Raw genomic sequence first — 13,598 nt, 5'->3', positions numbered from 1 at the left:
CTTATTCGACTTGTAGTGCCCGAAGGGTTTTCACTATCAAGCCTCTCTCATTTTGGTTTTTCTCTCAGCTTTCATCGTCTTATGGTGTCCGTGAAGATTTTCACCGATAAGACTCTCTCATTTGTATCACTTTCCAGCTGGGGATTTGGAGTGTTGCCGGTATGACTCTCTCTGCTGGAGATTAGAGTCCTTTCTATTGTGGAACAGAGTGTTATGTTCACCGGTAAGACTCTCATTTGTCTGACTTGGCATCCTTTGAAGACCGACCAGAAGGTCTTTCTTCGGACCGTAATGTGGGTTTTGGATAGTCTAGAAAGAAAGGGTATTAAAGGCTCAAAAACAAAATAAACTTGGGGTTCAAAATTACAACCTTCGGAACCATATTTGCTCACCACAAGCGCAACCCTTGCCCCAGTTTCTTGCTTGGGGATTTTTTTTCATTTTTGTTATAATTTTTATTACATTATGCATACTATGACCATTATGGCCGTTATGCACCCTATGACCGAGCCGTGAAGCGCCTACGTATCCTCTTTGAGGAATCAGGTCAAACGTAGTTCCCAATTCCTCTTTTTTTTCATTTGAGTCCTTTGTTTTTTTTTTGTTATCATTTTTCTTTTCTTTTCTCTTTTTCTTTTTTTTTCATTTTGTTATTTTCTTCTCTTTTTCTCTCTTTTTTTTCTTTACCTGCCATGCTTGCGTTTTCTAGTCGTTTCTACTGATTCCGAATGAGGGGTACGAAAGAAAAACAATAAGGCTCGAAAGGGGTTAACTAGGGATAAAGTGTTTAGGTAGCAGAACAAAATGCCTTTGTCATTCCAGTCTTCAAAACATGCCAAGTGCAAACAACATAATTGAACATAGATTTATAGTCTCTTCTGATGGTGCTGGACTTGACAATTATATTCAACATTTGCTTTTCATTTGTCATTTCTAAAGCACCGTTGGGCGACACTCTCACTCTCATTATCATGAACGACCTTCATGCCAATTTGGCGAATCTTGCTTTTAAACGGTTTTCTTTGTGTTTTACTTGCCCTAGTTCCATATGACTCGAGCTCCGAATAATCTCAACCGTCCTTATTTCCTTTAAATGGTCTGATCACCTTTCCGGGATTTTATGATTTAACTTTTAAGATTAAGCCCAAACTGTGTGCGCATGTCATGTCACTAGAATCGGCGCTGAACAAAAATGATAAAAGGACTAAACAAAAATGACTGGAAATAATAAAAGACCGGATCTTGCATTAGACTACCGGTGAAATGGTTTGAATAACAAAACAAATAAAAACAAACCAGAATAAAATCCTAAAACAACCTGGACAAACTTAAATAAACCGCTATGACAAAACGGAAAGATAAGACAGTTTGACACAAGACAATATCCGAATTACAACTCTAATAATCCGGACAACAGAAATGACAACAAAATAAGCCACCACAAGCTTCTCTCTTACTAACCAAGGAACGGAGCGTCCTCCCGCTTCATCAAAACTGGCATCTTAGCCACTGAGCTTCGCATCAGTATCGCCCAGACCATTGCCAACTTCAATATCATCGACCTTAGTCAACAAGTCCCCAATAGGATTTGAGTGTTTCTGCTATCAGGCCCGACCCCCGCAAAGTGTGCATCATTATGTGCAGGTAAGGGATTCTGTGCGATGTTCTAGGTGTCATTGTCTTGGATTACCACAAACCAACCACCTTCTTTCTTTATGATTCAACAAAACAGGTTAGAATGGACTCAGTCGGTCCTCATTATTAACAACATAATTTCCTTTTTTTCTTTTTTTTTTCATTTTCTTCTTTTTTTCGATTTTTTCATTCTTTTTTTTTTGTTTTTGTTTTTCATTTTTTTCATTTTTTTGTTGTGGTCGAATCTTATGGAGATTGCCTACGTATCATGACCCCGCATGAATCAGACCTTGCGTAGTTCGGACCAATAAAAGATAAACAATACTAAATATTATTTTTTTCAATTTTCATATATTAAAACAAACTGGGTTTCAAAGGTTTGAAGATGACCTACAAACTTGAAAATCAAACGACCCACATATTCTAATCAAAAGTTTTACAAACTCAAAAACAAACGGTCAGCTCCCTTTCTCTATTTGACAAATGCAACCAAACGGTTATTTTTGCAAATGTGGCCCCTTCCAAATTTCACACGAATTTTGAGGCCGGGGAGGATTATTTTATGACACTTTACAAACTTGTCCGTTCTCTTACGAAAATAGCTTCGACAACTGAAAGATACTCTAAGGTTATTTCGGCAAGAACGGTTTAAGACACTGCCGAAGCTGGCTCGGCTTATTTTGACTGAAAAACCAAACGGTATTCACCTGACCGCTGACTCTTTGTTGTTTTTTTTTTTAAAAAAAAATTAAAATAAAAGACCTACTTTTGCAAACACAGCCCTTCAGCGCCTCGGGGGCGAAGATTTTTAAGGCTGTGTGGGTCAACTGGACCAAAAATCCTAAACATGACCCAAAAGGTGGCTGTTTATGCAAAGTCAGCCTTCCGGCGTCCCTTTCGGGAACATTCGACTATGTTTTGACAAAACAGCGTCACCCGACTTCTTTATGACAGAATTAAAATTTTGACATGTTTTTTTTATTTATTTGTTTTTGGCTATTTTAGCAAAAGGTGGGGTTGGACCCGATGAGGGTTGCCTACGTATCTCACATCCAGTGAGAATCAAACCTGCGTAGTTCGGGCGAACGAGAATGGAGTAAATAAACTAATTTTAAATTATTATTTTTTGGAATTTGTGAAAGAACTGCTTTAAAAGAAGAAAGGAAGTATTTTTTTTTGGATTTTTGATTGATTTTTTTTTTTTAAAGAAAGACTTCTAAGAATTCTTTTTCTTTTGATTAGAACTTTGAGAATTTCAAAAGTAAAAGGAAGATATTTTTTGTTTGAATCATTTGTTTTCTCTTATTCCAAAGAAGAAAGAAAATATTTTTTGGAATTTTCTCTTTTCTTTTCAATTTTGAAAGAAGAATAAAAATATTTTCCGATTTTTTGGAAGAAATTAAAAGAAAATATTTTTATTTTTATTTTATCTTATTTTATCTTTTTTTTTAAAACAAATAAAAAAGACTTTCTAAAGAAATCAATAATGGAAAAATATTTTTGGATTTTTTTTTTGAAAATTGGGGTCTAAAAACTTTTCTAGACTTTTTGGCAAGACAAATACTTTTTGCAACAAATAAAGATATATATATATATATATATATATATATATATATATATATATATATATATATATATATATATATATATATATTTTGGAAATAAAGAAAAACTTTTTGGATTTTTATATTTTGCAACAAATAATAAAACCACGTTCAATGAACGACTCTTTTTATTTTTAAATTTGGCATTTTCATAAACAAATAAATAAAATAAAAAAACCATTTTAAAAACAAGACTCTTTTTCATTTTTATTTTCATGGCAAGATAAACTATTTTCCTTTTTCTATTTTTCTTTTGCTTTTAATAAAACAAACTAAAAAGACATTTTTTTTTCATTTTCTCAAAATTTCGGCAGAGTTTTGACAGTATTTGGGCATTGTTTTTTTTTTCAAAAATAAATAATTAATTCCCTAGCCGCTATTTCATTTTTTTTTAAAAATTTCACAATATTCCTGATATTCGAAAGCCGGTCAACACACAAGTCCGAATCAAATAAATGCACAAATAGCAGCAAGTAAGATGCATCAGGATAGTCATTTTCATTTTTTGGTACACCTGTCCTAGACAGACCCAACCCCTGTGTTGAGCCTCCAAAGTCAAATACACGTGATGCAAACAAACGTTCCTACTAGGGATCCGGCATGAAGCTGAGTTATTCTAGGTTCATAACCTGGGTATTTGTTCTAGACTGTGTACCCGAGCGGACAACTCAAGTCGAGGAGGGGGCTACGTACCGGGGACCCGCGGGATCGTCCGGCTTTGTAACTTGTCCGGCCTCTTTCTTATTTCATGTATTGACACTAACAGAATAGGGAGTCTCGACCAGCGAGCTTCTCCCCGGAGGTAAGAAGAGAAAGGTTTCGACACAATTTATATACAGTTCAGATAATATCAAAGCGGTAAAAGCAGCATTTAGCACATTAGGCTCAAACATGCAACAAAATCAGATAATAAATAAAGCCAATTATAACAATTATTCTAAGCTCGAATTCTAACCCTGAACCAGTGGTTCTGGGCTTATACCTTCCCCAGCAGAGTCGCCAGAGCTGTCACACCTCCTTTTTCCGCCCCCGTGAGGGGTGAAGGAGTTTTTTCCAATTAAAGGACAATCGAAACGGGATTTGTTTGTTTATTTCAGAGTCGCCACTTGGGAGATTTAGGGTGTCCCAAATCACCAATTTTAATCCCGAATCGAGGAAAAGAATGACTCCATATTACAGTCTGCGTACCAGAAATCCGGATAAGGAATTCTGTTAACCCGGGAGAAGGTGTTAGGCATTCCCGAGTTCCGTGGTTCTAGCACGGCCGCTCAACTGTCATATTCGGCTTATTTATCTGATTTTAATACAATTATGAACCGATGTGCCAATTTTAACTTTTTACCACTTTATTATTATTATTTTTAAAAGGATGTGAATATCGCTTAAAACACGTCTTTGGACTGCGTCACATGAAATGCACCCACAATCCGGAACACTTTTTATTTGATGTTTTGGGATTTGGAATTGGGTCGCATGAAATGCACACCCAAGCTTAAGAAAGTAAACTATTAAACACGCGCCTAAATAGACTATCGCGTTATTATTTTGGGAAGGCCGTGAAATTCGCTAAACGGCCCTCCCGAATTCTAAGTAATTAACACATATATTTTTGTGAGGGCCCCGCAATCTGTGTGTTTTATTTGGCGAGGCTCGTCTCATTTTATTTAAAAGGATAAACCTATAGTGACTACATTTCTTCTATTAAGTTCGTCTCTAAAAATAAAAGGAAATCCCTCAATTAATTACATGCTGAAAAAGTCGAACTTATTAGTTATTAGTTTACGGCTAATGCAAATGGAAAATTGCAATCGAGTTTGTACAAAGAGAGATTGCTTCCGTTCTATATTCTATTATTTAATAACACTGGAACATGAGATTTACGCACAATAATATCAAAACAGATTACCTGTTCTTTGATTAATTTAAACTAACATTATTAGATGAAGAAGTTGTGCAACCTCATTACTCATTAATCAGTCAACTACATTTTTATAGAAAGGAAGGAAAATTATATTCAAACACAAATCTAAACAGGAGGAATTCAACAGGAACAAAGCCTGATTAATATTTCATTTCGCTTCAAACCGAGAGTGTACAAAGTGTACCTGGAAATGGTAGTACAAGAACAAAAGAAGGAGGAGTCAGCAACAGTAATAACACAGCAACAGCAGATTCAGCAACACCGCAAAACCAGTAGAATAACCCGGTAACAGATTGAAAACTCAGCAATACCAAAGTGCAATCGCAGTCAAAGCAGAAGAGAGACGGATACAAGATGCAGTAGTTTACTGACTTTGAATAACACTCGAGGAAAGACAAACGGAAATTATTCGAGTGAAAGTTCAAATTGTCTCTCTCTTTTACTCTCAAATTCTGATTTCTCAAGATTCTTTCAAGTTCGAGTCTCTCTCCTCTAAGTCTTAGTCTTTTCAAGTGTAAAAGTCTTTTCTCAGTTCAAGTCCTAAAACTCTCTTTCTTTTTTAAACTCCCCGTTTTTTTTTCAGTTCAGCTCTCAAGTATAAAAAAGTCTCTCTTGTAAAAGTCTGTATTCTCTTATGTATTCTGTCCCTCCTCTATTTTTTCTGTCTATCCTCCTAGTCTCTCCTTAAAATCTGATTCAAAACCTCTTATTTATATCCCATCCCAAACTCTTTAATCAATTAATAACAACCACTTTCTCCTACCAAACCCACTATCTTCCCACTCATCCCCCACTACATTAAACAAATATATCAACTCCACCCCATTACATCTTGTCCCTCATGCCTAACATAAACAATTACCATATTCCCCTTCACTACATTATGTCTTGTCCCCCATTTATATTAAACAATTATATCACCCACACCCCATTACATTTTGTCCCCCATGCTTAACATAAAGAATTACAAAATGTTCAATTACCAAACTACCCCTCCGACCTTATTGCAATTACCATTTTACCCCTGAACGTACTGCGATTTACCAAACTACCACATCAGCTATAACCACTTATTAATCAAACTTAACCAAAATATAGCCAATATGACTAATTTCTAAACAAATTCAACAATAACTCATATGAACACAGATGAACAACATCAAATTAATGTGAATAAATCAACCATATTGGGAACCAATCCTGGTTAACTTAGACCAAAAATGGATGAGCAATAAAACAACAATATTAACAACACAATACATGATTCATCAACGAATCAAAAACCAAAACATAAACTCATATTAAATCACTGGATTAAAATGAACTTCAAACCAAGATGAACATGAATTAAATCCATTTTAAACAACAAAATATGACGGATTCACATGATTAAACCAATTTATTTCCCTATTACAACTAAATTCTTTTAGACAAATAACAAGATCGAAGAAGAAACAATTATGAATTTAAACTTGAATCTAACAACATTAACAATTTCTGAAAAATACATAAAACACATGAAATAAATTGAAGAAATAATTAATTAAATTTCAATTTGAATCTAACAAACATTAAACTAACAATTTCTACCCTAAAAAAATAAACAAGAACAATAAAACAAACATGAAACAAACTGAAGAAAAATAAGAAAACGATAAATACGAATTGGTTAAACAACTAACCGGAACGGAACGACGATAAACTTGAATGAGAACAAATCTGTCCGGACACGATTATCGCGCCAAGACTGCCAACGACCTAACGGATCTTGAATTCAACGACGAACTCACCTTCCTTTTAACCTTGGCGAACTTAAAACGACGATCGACGACCTCGACAAAACTTCGAATAAACGAAATGGTGGCAGCGGCACAACTGAAACAAGCTAGCTGCTTGTCGAGCAGTGACAACGCAGTAGAAGCGAGGTACGTTTGGACGTAACATAGCTTGGAGTCGAGGTTGTAGAAGACGATGACAGAGGCAGCAAGAAGCAGCTGGTTGAGCAGCGACAACAGCAAAAAGCAGAAGCAGCAGTGGACGCAGCAGCAGCAAAGGACGTGAAGGGCAACCGTGGGGAGCAGCGGGTGGACGGAGATGGTGGTGGGTTCAGCTGGAGGCTGCTTGGGTCGTTACTGGTTGTCGACTGTAGTCGACGGGAATGGGAGGTTGACGACGAGGAGATGAAGAAGCGGCCATGGATGCTTGAACGAAGAAGAAAACGCAGATGTCGTTTGGGACGAAGATGAAGAAGCAACAGCCATGAATGACTGTTGTGTGTGTCCATTTCCACTGTGTGTGTGTGTATATTGACGTGGTGAGGGGGTGGTTGTGAGGATGAGGGGGAAGGGCAGCTGCCATGGGAGGTGATGGTGGAGCTTGAAGATGGTGAAGGAGAAGAGAGAAAGAGAAGGGGGGGTGAGTTTAGGGTTTTTTAGGGTTTTTTTTTGTTTTGTTTTGTTTTTGAAATGCAAGATAGGGGGTGTTGGGTTATGGATTGGGTCGACCCGGTTTGAAATGGACCGGGTCGTGGGGAAGGTTGGACAATTGTTTGGGCCTGGGGTTGAAATTTGAAGAAGTGGCCCAATCCGATTTTTCTTTGTATTTTTGCTCTCTTTTCTTCTTTTATTTTTCTAAAACTAAATTCTAAAAATCCTTAAATTATTATTAAGAACTAAAAGCGCAAATTAACTCCAAATAATAATTAACGCACAATTAAGTAATAATTAAGCATAAAATTGTATATTTGGACATTAAATGCTAAAAATGCAAAAGATGCCTATTTTTGTAATTTTTATTTTTTGTAAAACAAACTTAATTACTAACAATTGTAGAATTAAATCCTACATGCAAAAATGCGACATATTTTTATATTTTTATTAATTTAACAAATAAACATGCACAGACAAATACAAATAATTATTCAAAAATATCACAAAATTGCACACCAAGGAAAATCATTTTATTTTTGAATTTTTTGGGAGTAATTCTCATATAGGGTAAAAATCACGTGCTTACAACATGTGTCTATGTTGAAGAAGGTAGTTGGAGATCCGACACTCATTGTCCCGGTAGAGACTACTGAGGTTAACGAACAATTTACTTGTGAGGAGATTCCGATTGCCATTCTTGATAGGCAGGTCCGAAAGTAGAGAAATAAAGAGATTGCCTCCATGAAAGTTCTATGGTGAAACTAATAAGTTGAAGAGGCCACTTAGGAAGCTGAGGAAGAGATGAAGAAGAAGTATCCTCATTTGTTTGAATAATTATGTAGTTGTGTTCAATGAAAATGTTAAGAGCTAACTTTCTACAAATTATGTTTCCCTTGTGCTGCCTATGTTAAGGATACTCCTTTTTTGAGTTACATCATTGTGTTGTGGTTATGTTGTTAGGACTGGTTCCTAGGATTCTCAAACAGGTAGATATGCCTATTATAGGGGAGACTCTGGCAAATTTTTGGAAATTTAGGGAGTTAGTCAAAATTTGGAACTACTGGTGTGTGAAGTAATAGTTAAGTCACATTAGATGCTAATGGCAGATTTTGATCCTCATTCGAGGATGAATGATCCTAAGCGGGAGAGGATGTAAGGCCCCATAAAATTTTACCTAGAACCCGGGGTTTCGTGGTGCCGAGGCAAGCTAATGTGATTTTGAGGATTGTAATACAAAGTTTTTGGGTTGTACAATGCGTAGGGGAGTTGGAGGAAAAATTATTGTAGAACATTGTGTTTCTGCGATCTAGTATGTGACCACAGAATTACTCCGCAGACCGCAGATCTGTCGTGTAGTGGTGCAGAAAAAGGGACAAATATTGAAGGACATTTTGCAGTCAATTATGCGACCGCATAATTATTTCGCGGGCCGCACAATTTGTCACAGATCCAGCATGAGGAATTTCGATGGGAGTTTCTGTGGTGCGTTATGAGACTGCATAACTATTCTGCATGTCGCAAAACGGCCACAGACTTGGGCAGGCCAACCCAGTTTTTGGGACCGTTTTTACGTCCATTTTGCAAGCTACAGACCTGATCTGCGGTGCACTCTGCAACCGTAGAGTTGAGTTCGGAGGGTCCATTTTTTGATTTTACATCCCGACCCCATTTTGATTGAAAGCCATTGAGGCTCGTATAGAAGGCAAAAATCTAGTGTTTAGAGAGAAAGGAAGGGAGCAAGAGAGATGAGGAAGGGCACCCAACATCTCCATATATCAAATCCTTGCTCAAGCCTTAAAATCCAACAAGGAAAGCTCACAAGGCCTTCTTCTAGGAGGTAAGATTCTACTCCCTAGCCCTCAATTTTGGGATTGGACTAAAAGTAGGTAATGAGAAAGAGTGGTTCTTAGGTGTATGAGTTGTCCCTTTTGCATGCATGTAACAACAAGAGTTGTGGGGAGGTTGTTGAACTCAAATGGGTGAACATTGGGATGTGAGATGAAGGAAAAACCACCATAAAAGAACCTTGAAATCATATTGCACACCTAGTGCTTGATAGAATGCTTAAATGAGCTTAACCCATGAATCTTTTCCTTATTATGGTTCAACTTTGTCATGTCTCTAATAGATTGAAGTCGCTAGGATTTCTGAAATGTAATAGTAAATTAAGGAAAGCTCAAGCGAAGTATGTTGGCTAAACTTCTCTTTTAGAATTGACTCCCATGATGTTCTCGCAAGTCTCAAGTGTGATTGGCCCATGATTTTTATTCCTCGCCTCATGAGTTATTCCTAATAAATTCGATTATTCAAAAAAGCATGGTATCAGAAAATATATGTTTAAAATGTGTTTCAATTGCTCATATCACATTATGCTCTCCTTCAGAAATGTGTTCAAGTATGGTTTGTGTATTAAACTGTTTTGACTTTAATTCGTGTTTCAAACGAAAGTTATTATGCTAAATTATGGAAGAAAACTCAATGTGCTTAAGACTCATGATTGCTCATAAGCATATTTAAGGTCTTGGTTCCAGATGCTCTTGTTGTCAATAATCTATGATGATGCTTGAAAGTGAAGGAAGTAAATATGAGATATGACATACAACCATCGTGCCAAGAATGGAAACTACATTTGTGGCCAATAGTGCCAATGGAATGGAAAGAAGTGTGGAAATTATGAAATATGTTGAAACTCCTTTTTATAGTAAATGTTTTAGTAGTATCGTTTAGTCACCGAGGAAGGGTAGGTTTAAATAACATAACCCCGAAACTCCACATGCCGGTGTAGGAGTGATTAAAGGGTAAATTCCCCCATTGATGTGTTGAGATTGTTCCCCTTAAATGGGATGAGATTGATGTGTTGAGATTATTCTCTCTTAATTTGGATGAGATGATTGCTAGCGAAATGTGATATGATGTCGACCCACACGACATTGTGGTGAGACGGCTTAGCCGATTCGGCTAAGTTCGGATGCTATGTTGCGCTCATGGTGGTATTGTGATTTGATGTCTTGAGTGAGACGGCTTAGTCGAATGGGCTATGATCGGACTCCGTTCTAATAACATGGTAGTATATTAGTACTAAAGACCTCCCAACTTTAAAATATTGAAATTTATCTTTCTCTTAACTTGACACTTTAATATTGTTTGAGGCTCTCATTAATTCCATATTTCTTTCTCATTGCACTATTACTCGTTCTATTGAGAGGGTATTTAGTCTTACATACTAGTACTATTCCCTATATACTAATATCCCTTTTGCCGGGGCCGCTTCATCTTTAATGGTGCAAGTGGTCTACAACAGGCGGTATCTATCAGTGGTAGCAGTACACCCTCTTCTCAGATGACTTGGTGAGCCCCACTTCTTTTTGATGTATTGTATCTTTTGTCCTCTATGTATAGTGTTTTGAGGTATAGCCGGAGCTTTGTTGCCGGCAACATCATACTACTCTTTTGTATCCATTAGAGGCTCCATAGACGTAGTGTGGTTTGTTTCTTGGTTTTGGAAAAGTTAAACTAAAGGTGTTATATTTGCATCACTCATTTCCTCTTCTAAACTATTAATGTAATGTAATATTTTGGGAACTCTTGATTGAAGTTCTAATGGTAATGAAATTGTTGTTGTCCATATAATATTCTCATTGTCTAATTAATGGAATATATCTTAACTTTATTCTTGGGTAAGATCAGGTAGATAACATAAAATAGGCTTGCTTGACCGGGGTATCTCGGTTGAGCGTCGGTCGCGCTCCCCGAGGTTGGGGTGTGATAAGCTTGGTACTAAAGCCTAAGGTTTTAAAGTATCCTAGGATGTCTCGGAGCCGTGTCTAGTAGAGTCCTTCTTACCGGTGTGTTGTCGACCACATCTACATTTAGGAGGCTACTTGGAAATTTAGGAATGCCACCTTTCTTTGATGTTCTAGATCATGCGATAGCACTGATTGTAAGATTGTTCCTCTTTTAACTCATGCATTGCTCTGATTTTTAGTACATGGCGCCTAGGAAGAAGGCAAGAACTGGCCAAAAAGGCAAAACCACCCCAGGAGTGGGTGTTGATTCCATACCTGATGATGCGGGCGAGCATCCAAGGGGTGAGGGTATTCCCCCGACTACTACACCACATGATTCTACTATTCTTGCTTAGACAACACCAATCCCTACTTCCATCGAGGGTGCATCTATTCCACCTCCAACAGATACTCTGATTCCACCACCAGTTCCAACATTTCTGATGGGGACCCTAGAGGAGCCATATAGATGTTGGCTCAGATAGTGGATTCTCAAGTCCAGATACCTACTTCTTCCAACCAGCTAGGAGATTCTATTAGCTCCAGGGTGAATAGGTTTCTACAGTTAGATCCTCCAGTATTAGCGGGCACTGATCCCGAGGAGGATCCCAAGGACTTTATTGATGAGATGCACAAGACTTTTCGAGTTATGCGTGCTACTAAGACGCAGGCAGTTGAGTTGGCCTCCTACCGCCTGAAGGAGGTGGCATATTCTTGGTTTGAGCTGTGGGAGGAGTCCCATGAGGATGGGAGCCCTCCGGCAAGGTAGAGTGAGTTTGCCGACGCCTTCATTATACTAGTCCACATTCTGCTATACAAACTTCTCCTTTTCAACTCCTCTATGGTTATCCTCATCCTTTGCATTTGTCTTATTTACCAGGTGACTCAGATGTTGCTTCTATTAAAGACATCTCCTTTTTGCGTGAATTCAAACTTCAACTGGCAAAGTTTCACCTCACTCGAGCTCAACAGAGAATACAGTCTCAGGCCAATGCTCATAGGTCTGATAGACATTTCCAAGTAGGTGACTGGGTCTATGTGAAGTTTCGACCCTATCGACAATCTTCCTTGTCCACCTTCCCTTACAATAAACTTACATCTCGCTACTTTGGACCATATCCTATTGTTGAAAAGATTAGTGTCGTTGCCTACAAGTTGTTCTTGCCTCCTGAAGTTCTGATCTATCCTACTTTTCACATCTCCCAACTCAAATTCTGTCATGAAATATCTGCTGAGATAGTGCATCCTCCTGTGGTTAATTTGGCCAGTTTGTTTTTGCCTCACTCCTGAGCAAGTCCTTGAGAGGGAGTTGATCAAGAAAGGCAATAAGGCTATTGCCAGTGCCTTGTGAAATGGACAGGTTTGGATGCATCCTATACCACTTGGGAGCTTGCGTCTGCACTTAAGGCTCACTTTCCTTCCTTCATCCTTGAGGACAAGGGTGTTCTTCAACCAAGGGTATTGATACACAAATTGACAATTAGAATTTTGAAAGTTAGTTAAATGTCTTGGCGGGAAAAGTAGTTATCACCTGAGTCACACTCTCTACATTTCATCATTTACCTTTTGTATTTTCTTTAGCATGCTTTAGTCTTATAAATAGCAACATTCAAAATGTAGACTATTTCCAATATTATATTGGATGTGAGTCCTCTTTTCCCTCTTCTCTCTCTCAATTCTGCCTTTCTCTTCTTCTTATTTCTTTCTCCTCTTATTTTGCTCGATTGCACTGTTACGTTGGCTTGGTTCCTAGATTTTGGTATCAGTGATGGACTATCTCACCAAGTGGAGATAATTTTGAGAATTTTCTATGTGGGTACAACTTCTACTGAACTTGCTGGGTATTATTATTAACTAATTTTTCTTATAGAAGACTTCAATATCTCCAGTAAGAAAACGTAGCTTAGGAACAAGATTGGTAGGTGGGTGTAGAAATTCTTGATTTTCTACTTTCTGGTGGCGGATGAGCGGCGGCGATAGAGACACGATGCTGGTGCAGTGTCCTTTAAAAAAGTGGGGTTTTTAATTAAAAAATAATACTATGATTTTAGACCCATTCACACACTTATGACTTAACAGTAGTGAAAGGCACCTTTTTTTGCCCTTATAACTTTATTGTGTTTAATAGGCACATAAGAAATGAAACTGAAATGTCATACTGATCCTAGTTGAAATGCTAAAACGAAAATTTGAGGTGTCTATGTATAGTGGAAATAAAAAGATT

Source organism: Nicotiana tabacum, chromosome 10, assembly GCF_000715075.1.
Source record: "Nicotiana tabacum cultivar K326 chromosome 10, ASM71507v2, whole genome shotgun sequence".
In the NCBI taxonomy this organism is placed as follows: domain Eukaryota; kingdom Viridiplantae; phylum Streptophyta; class Magnoliopsida; order Solanales; family Solanaceae; genus Nicotiana; species Nicotiana tabacum.
This window is presented reverse-complemented; position numbering follows the sequence as displayed.